The sequence below is a fragment of the Ranitomeya imitator genome, chromosome 5, assembly GCF_032444005.1.
Source record: "Ranitomeya imitator isolate aRanImi1 chromosome 5, aRanImi1.pri, whole genome shotgun sequence".
NCBI lineage: Eukaryota > Metazoa > Chordata > Amphibia > Anura > Dendrobatidae > Ranitomeya > Ranitomeya imitator.
Window position 1 is genome coordinate 130,807,470 of NC_091286.1, and position 8,617 is coordinate 130,816,086.

The 8,617-nt window shown below is 45.5% G+C and overlaps 1 pseudogene; it reads left to right on the forward strand.

Annotated features, from left to right (window-relative positions):
• The first annotated feature begins 6,843 nt into the window (after positions 1 to 6,843).
• LOC138637689 (flavin reductase (NADPH) pseudogene) lies at positions 6,844 to 7,446 on the forward strand (annotated as a pseudogene).
• Positions 7,447 to 8,617: the final 1,171 nt, after the last annotated feature.

Sequence of the window (8,617 nt, forward strand, 5' to 3'; positions counted from 1 at the left end):
ATAAGGCTTCGGGATCCTCAATCCAGAGCACTGTCAACAGGGCTGTCTGAGACCGGCCGGTCTGAAGGCATATCCAGAGTTCCCTTTGCAGGTGGAAATCAGTACCTACCACTAGCGCCTGTGTGTTGTAGTTCTTCCCTGCTGAGCATTCGGGATAGTCCTCACAACTTCTGTTCTCGTTCTTTCTAGTTCTCTCTCTCTCCGTCCCCCAAGTTTGTTATGGCTAGGACGCACCCGTTTGACGGGAAGGCTCGGAGCTATTCTGGGACCCTAGAGACGCCCCTCTCCACACTTGCCCCCTATGTCTGCTTAGGTGATGTATGGTAGACAGCCAACCTATAATTAACTGTCCTGCGGTATTTGAAGTAAGGCATAAAGTCAGTTACTTCCTCGGTGTTCCGGTCACCGGCTACGCGCCTCAGTAGGATGTTGCCGTTCTCGGGGCACGACTCCTACTGGCTCTCCTTTGTGCTTGATCTCGTTTCTCACTGTCCACTATATCCTTTGCTTCGTGTCCTTTCTTTAGATGCCGCCGCAAGGTAGTGCAGGCGCGGCTCTGTAACGATCTGTCCTTGTCGCTAAGTTTCTGCCAGGTTCCCATGCCTGACAGGGACCCCTCTGAAGTCTCCCCCGCAACACCCCCTGCCACGGGATGTTGCCTGGGCAAAACCCAGTCAGCTTCTCTCTAACTTCCTATCCAACCCCTAGTTTTACCAGTGTGAGGAGTGGCCTAATAAATAGAACCTTTTGCTCCCCCTAGTGGCCGGAGTGTGAAGTGTAATGTGTGCTGGTGATACCTGGTCAGGTGAACTCCTTAAGTGCCATCAGATGTACCATTACTCCCCTTAGTGGTGGAGCGACACCACTGCAACGACCAGGTCTCTGGGGCGCTGCATAACAACACCTACAGGTGTGGTTTGTGGGTAGCCAGACCCACCCATCTTTCATAGCTACCCGCAAACCGGACCCAGGTGTACTAAGCAACATCTTAGTGCTCACATGCACTAAAGCAAAATACTCCAGGTTGCATCTCAGTGAGCAACCATCTCTGCGACACATTCCTCCCATTGGCGAAAGGCAAACAATTAGGCGCACTACCATATATATGTTATAGGTATATCAGGGATCCAATGTCAGTAATATAAACCAAAACTGGTTTCTATGGTCTCTATCACCTGAGTGGTTGATGTTGTTTGTATTTTAATTATGTTTTAACTATCTGTGGTGTTAAGATGTGTTAATAAAATCAGTCAGTTATTTTTACATTCGCTTCTATTATTGGATGGTGTGCATTTTTTGCAGTAATGCATTTCTCTTTATTATCACATTCCTGCCATTGACTACACGGCCATTAGCCTCCTTACAATATGTATACATATTTTGCAGACGTGTAGTGTGTGTGTGTGTGTGTGTGTGTGTGTGTGTGTGTGTGTGTGTGTGTGCGTGTGTGTGTGTGTGTGTGTGTGTAAGGGGGATATTTTGCAGGTCTTCTGAGGGGTGATGTTATATTGCCGTACTGGCACTTTCTGATAAATAAGTGGGTTTTGGGTTGCCGTTTCGGCACTCGGTCTTTAAAAAGTTCGCCATCACTGGTATATACACACATTTTCTGAAAAGCCACAGAAGCTGCAACACCATTAAGCAAGAGACATCACTAACCAATAGTGTTGAGCGATACCGTCCGATACTTGAAAGTATCGGTATCGGATAGTATCGGCCGATACCCGAAAAGTATCGGATATCGCCGATACCGCTATCCGATACCAATACAAGTCAATGGGACACCAAGTATCGGAAGGTATCCTGATGGTTGCCAGGGTCTGAAGGAGAGGAAACTCTCCTTCAGGCCCTGGGATCCATATTAATGTGTAAAATAAAGAATTAAAATAAAAAATATTGATATATTCACCTCTCCGGCGGCCCCTGGACATCACCGCGGGTAACCGGCAGGCTTCTTTGTTTAAAATGAGCGCGTTTAAGACCTGAGGAATGACGTCGCGGCTTCTGATTGGTCGTGTGCCGCCCATGTGACCGCCACGCGACCAATCAGAAGCCGCGACGTCATTCCTCAGGTCCTAAATTCCTAGAATGAGGAGTTTAGTGCCTGAGAATGACGTCGCGGCTTCTGATTGGTCGAGTGGCGGTCACATGGGCGGCACGCGACCAATCAGAAGCCGCGACATCATTCCTCAGGTCCTAAACGCGCTCATTCTAGGAATTTAGGACCTGAGGAATAACGTCGCTGCTTCTGATTGGTCGCGTGGCGGTCACATGGGCGGCACGCGACCAATCAGAAGCCGCGACGTCATTCCTCAGGTCCTAAACGCGCTCATTTTAAACAAAGAAGCCTGCCGGTTACCCGCGGTGATGTCCAGGGGCCGCCGGAGAGGTGAATATATCAATATTTTTTATTTTAATTCTTTATTTTACACCTCACTATGGATCCGATACCGATACCCGATACCACAAAAGTATCGGATCTCGGTATCGGAATTCCGATACCGCAAGTATCGGCCGATACCCGATACTTGCGGTATCGGAATGCTCAACACTACTAACCAAACAACACCATGAAGAGAAAGAAGATCTCCTGTCAAGTCAGGGACAAAGATGTTGAGAAATTCAAGTCAGGGTTGGGTTATGAAAAAATATTCCAATCTCTGATGATCCCTGTGAGCATCATCAAAACTATTATCATCAAATAGAAAGACCATGGTACCACAAAAAACCTTTCATGAGAGGACCAAACTCTCGGCGTGAGCAAGAAGGGCATTAATCAGAGAGGCAGCACAGAGATCAAAGGTAACCCTGAAGGAGCTGCAGAGTTCCCAAGCAGAGTTCCATACGACCACAATAAGCCATACACTCCATAGAGCTGGCCTTTGTGGATGAGTAGGCATAAAAAAAGTTTTGCTTACACACAAAAATTATAAGGCTCATTTTGAGTTTGTCATGAGATATGTGGGTGACTCCCCAAATGTATGGAGGAAGATACTGTGGTCAGAGAAGACCAAAATTGGACTTTTTGGCCACCAAGAAAAAGCACTGTGTCTGGCTCCAAACCAACACAGCTCATCACCCCAAGAACCCCACTGTAAGGACTCTGTATTCCTTGTTCATCTGTGGTGCTTTATTGCCATTTTCCAAGATGGCGTCTGCTGCCTCGAATTTGCTCATATGATCTGACTTCCCTTTCTTTATAAGCCTAGCTTGCCTCCTACTCCTTGCTTGTGTATTCTGCCTGAATCTCTGACTTGTGCTGCAAGAGTCTTCCCCTCTTCAGATACTCCAGCTCTGCCTTCTCAGCAAACCTTCCAGCTTACAAAGGTTCTCGTGCTACAAGCTGTTTTTGCCTGTTTTACTTTGCATTCTTCTCCTGCCTGCTGGGTCATCTAAGCACATCCCGCTACAGCTAATCTTGTTTGGTATCCGTTGCTAGTTTATTTATTTATTGTTGTTTCTGGACTTGTAGCTCTGCACTGCTTTCGGACTCTTTACTAGTACTGCTAGCCTTGGTATGAACTTTGTCTTATGATCTGCATTTCCCCAGAAAGTGCTACGCCCACAATCACAAGAAAATCAAATATTTACAGAAGTAGGCATGTTCTTTACATAAACTGATGCAAACCCTCAACAAAAAAACTGTGAAATTCCAGGTTGTGAGGTAGCAAAACACGAAATATGTCAAGGGGGACGAATACTTTCACAAGTCACTGTAGGACATGATAACTTTTTGTTATGATGCTGGAGCTCCACCAGGACCTAGGGGTTCTCGGAACTGGGCAGGTACTTAAAGGGATGTGTTGCAGCGACAGTGATCCAGTCCGTGGCCCTGGGCGTCCAATAAAAGTAGTTGTAATAAATGGAAAATAAAGTTTATTTGTGACGCCACTTATGGTATTCGGTCAGGGATGACCGAAGCTGCTTAAAGGGGTCCACTGGGGTGATGTTATGGCAGTTGGGATGGTATGGCTGCCCACAGGTGAAGCTGGATCCCCAGGGCTCCCGGTGTAGTAAATAAAGACGGTGTAGTAAGAAACAGAGGACACATTGTTGCAGACTCTTTACTAGTGTTGAGCATTCCGATACCGCAAGTATCGGGTATCGGCCGATATTTGCGGTATCGGAATTCTGATACCGAGTTCCGATATTTTTGTGATATCGGGAATCGGTATCGGGATTTAGATTAATGTGTAAAATAAAGAATAAAAATAAAAAATATTGATATACTTACCCTCGGACGGGTCCTGGTTGTCACCGCTGCAATCGCCATGTTTTCCTTCCTATGAATGAGCTTGTAAAGTACCTTCAATGACGTCGCGGCTTGTGATTGGTCGCTGAGCGGTCATGTGACCGCTCACGCGACCAATCACAAGCCGCGACATCATCGAAGGTTATTAACGCGCTCATTCCTAAGAATGAGCGCGTTAAGGACCTTCGATGACGTCGCGGCTTGTGATTGGTCGCGTGAGCGGTCACATGACCGCTCAGCGACCAATCACAAGCCGCGATGTCATCGAAGGTCATTAAAGCGCTCATTCTTAGGAAGAAAAGCATGGCGATTGCAGCGGTGACAACCAGGGCCCGTCCGAGGGTAAGTATATCAATATTTTTTATTTTTATTCTTTATTTTACACATTAATATGGATCTCAGGGCCTGAAGGAGAGTTTCCTCTCCTTCAGACCCTGGGAACCATTACGGATACCTTCCGATATTTGTGTCCCATTGACTTGTATTGGTATCGGATATCGGTATCGGCGATATCCGATATTTTTCGGATATCGGCCGATACCATCCGATACTGATACTTTCAAATATCGGACGGTATCGCTCAACACTACTCTTTACCTTTTTTACTATAGAATTCAGGCAGCCAAAGTCCATGGTACCGGATCACAGGTACTGGTATGGTCTGGTCGGCTTGGAAGCGAATCTGGAATCCCCCTTACCAAGTGGGGTTGGAAGCCTTCCCTTCCATGCTATATGGTAATCCCTTGCTGCCTTAGGCCTCACACAAGGTCCTCACGTTCTCTCTGTCCCCCTTGCTGGTAGGACACTACCCGCATGACATGCAGCTTGAGCCTTTTTACAGGGTCTCTCAGATGACTCCTGGCTCTATCTGCTACTGTGCCTTTGGGTGTTAATGGTGGACAGGAGACCTGCAATCTGCTGTCTGCCAGTTTCTGCTGTGGGGCATGAAGTTACCCCCACAACCTCGGTCTTCCGGCCACCGGTTTCTGTGCTTCAGCGTGGAGGGAGCTCAGTCGCAGCTTCCCTCCAGCTCTTCACCCTCCTTTGCTTCTCTTTCTCCTTTGCTGTCTCTACAAACTGTTCTGTTCCTTTCTTTCCTTTCCAGGAGCTGCATCACCTTACGTGGCTGCATGGCCCCAGCTGTCCTCTTTTCACTCCTCACTCCTCTCAGACTTACCAACTAACTCATCCTCCAGACACAATATATCTTATCTAGGGAAGCTCCCCTAAACCGGATTCAGAGCTCTCCCTTCTGGCCTAGAGTCCGAACATGTACATGTATGTGAATACCTGTTAAAGGGATCATTCCTCGCTTTCAAGCATGACATCACTCTCCCTGTGAGGAAAGCAATGCCACTGTAACAACCGGTTACCTATGGTGTTACAATGTCTTTCCCCAGTTTCTCCGAACATCACATAAGAGATTAGAAAATATTATACCACTGAAAAATTGTAACCTTTTGTGACAAAGTCACTGTGGAAAGATGTAGCACTAAGGTTGTTAGCGTCAGTAAAATAAACCTAGGAAAAATCATCCAGAACACTAAGTGATGAGAGGGGTTAATCAGCTATGTTTAGCGCTAGGATGATTGAACAGCTGTACAATGGAAGGAGTCTAGAGGATAAATACTCACCTTTCCAGATCATTAGAGTATGTGCGTTTGTGTTAAGGAAAGATGCGCAGGTCTCCTGAATTGAATGTTCTTTGCTAAAGGATATGGCGGCTGGAATCTAAGCCAGGTGGGCCATAACTATTGTATGGACTTGTTACTTTATGTTTTAACTTCTGCTGGACAAAGGTTGTAATTGTTTTCTAGAGGCAGTGTTCCTGTGTCTACCTCTATGTGCAGCCGAGTGAGCTGATCTACCACACATTCATTAAACCCAAATAAACAGAACTTATTGACTGTGAGAACTGATTCTCATCGGTGTTTTCTTGAAAACATTATTCTGCTTTTGTGTGTGCCCACTAGATGGCCTCAATATACTATGTTAATCTATTTTGTGTGACAGTTTATTATAGCTTTTGCAGATATACTGGTAGTATTCATTTTTCACTCTCTAGTGTAACTGGGGTTGGGTTCATTCTGTTCATATATTCATCCCCCTGCTCTTAATTATTGTTTTAGAATTGATTGTCTAATAGAGATCGGTACATTTTATTATCTGGGTTTCCCAAGTTTTCCTCTTTTGGGTATTATGTATTTTGGAGGTACCCACTTATACATCCCCTTTGATTATTTATAGGTATTAATTGAACATCTAAACAAGCCTGACACATTTTGTAAACAAGTCTGTGGGCCCGTGAGGTTAAAATAGAACTCTTTGGTGTGTAGTAAGTTATCTTTAATGGTTTCAAACACTCCAATTAATTCATACTAATTATTGATATACTGATATGGTTTCAATCAGTTATAATATTCAGTATATCCTTACTGTATGGAGTTTGCATTCGGTCATTGAAGTTTAAATGTCCAACCAGATTACCCATCTAGCAGAAGTTAATTTTTGTTTAGTAACTGACCAGTTAGTTGTTATTAGTAAATGTATTTGTGACTGCCTAGGGCACCCTGAGGATCTGGTCTGTCACTATGGCACACAAAAATATTGTCATCTTTTGGGCCACAGGAATGACCGGGAAAGTGACCCTGGCGTGAGCTGAGGGAGCAGGGAACAATGTGACTGTCCTGGTGAGGGACCCAGCTCGCCTATCTGCTAGCAAGAAGTCTTCAGGGGTCGTTTTTGGTGATGTGCTGAACAAATCGGATGTCTCTAAGGCTTAGGAGGGACAGGACACTGTCATTATTATCCTAAGTACCAGGAATGACCTTGCACCAACCACAATGATGTCAAAGGTAACCCAAAACATCGTAGAGGCAGTGAAGGTGCATGGCATTCGAAAAGTGGTAGGCTGCATGTCTTCTTTCCTGCAGTGGAATATCGCCAAAGTACCACCTGCCTTTTTACCAGTGACTGAGGATCACATCCAGATGCTAAAGATCATTCAAGGCTCTGGTCTGGACTACGTGGCTGTGCTTCCTCCACACATTGAGGTTAATAAAAATTTCACTGGAGATTACGTTGTGAAAGTTGGCAAGCGCGGAGGGAATGTGATCTCCACCAACGACCTCAGCAACTTCTTCCTTCGCTGTTTGAACACATCCGGGTATGATGGGAAAAACTTGACCATGTAAATGGTGTTGAATGTCCACCACTCAGTATATGGAGGCAGGGCAAAGTAACATGAGTTCTTTGAAATCTGAAAGGGATTTTACTCAGGACGACATTAACTAGAATCTTTCAAAGTCATGGGCGGTAATAGTTTCCAGGCAGAGGTTAATTGTAAGGTAAATATGTATGAAGATCTCTTCACAAACAATTTCTCTTCACACACAGTGTCTTTACATGCAGTAGCACTATAACACTAATTCAGAGAGGTGGAGGGGGGAGGGGAATGAGTCCTGTGTTGGCTCTCACACTGTTATCTTGAGGCAACAATGACTGCTCCTGGCTGTCCTGACTGACTCTTGGCTTCCAGCAGTCAATTCCCTGAAAGAACTGGTCTTGGCAGATTATCTAAAGGTACCTTCACACTGAGCAACTTTCCAACGAGAACGACAGCAATCCGTGATGTTGCAGCGTCCTGGATAGCGATCTCGTTGTGTTTGACACGCAGCAGCGATCAGGATCCCGCTGTGACATCGCTGGTCGTAGCTAGAAGTCCGGAACTTTATTTGGTCGTCAGGTCGGCGTGATTTGTCATGTTTGACAGCAAAAGCAACGATGCCTGCAATGGTTTTTCATGGAGCTAACAACCAGTGAGAACGATAAGTACGTCACTGAATTGCTCCTGCATCGTTCAGCTGTTGCCGGTGTTTGACGTCTCCTAGCGACATAAACAGCTACGCTGCAGCGATCGGCTCGTTGTCTATATCGCTGCAGCGTCACTAAATGTGACGGTACCTTTAGTTCTGTCTGACAAGAGAATTTTTCTGACACAGCTTTCTCCTGAAGATCCTGGACACAACAACAACTTCCCCAGAATCCCCTAGGGCTGTTCTGACCACTCCCTGTCTCCTGTAACGAATTTAACCCCTGTGGTTACTGTATGATTCTAAATCATCAATTCAATTTCTACTTGTCACATCTTCCCTTCTAATTTAATGTTGTCCCTGACATTCGTCTTAGTTCTGGTTGGTCTAACCAACACTTTGGTACTATTGTCCATTTGTCCTTCAAGGTCAAAACCTACAATTTTTCCTAGTTATGGGAAGTCGACCACACCCAAGGTTCCAGTATCACTGGTAAACTGACAGCTGTTTTCCGCCTTTACTGCCCTCTTGGGAAAGGTGATGAAAGTCATGT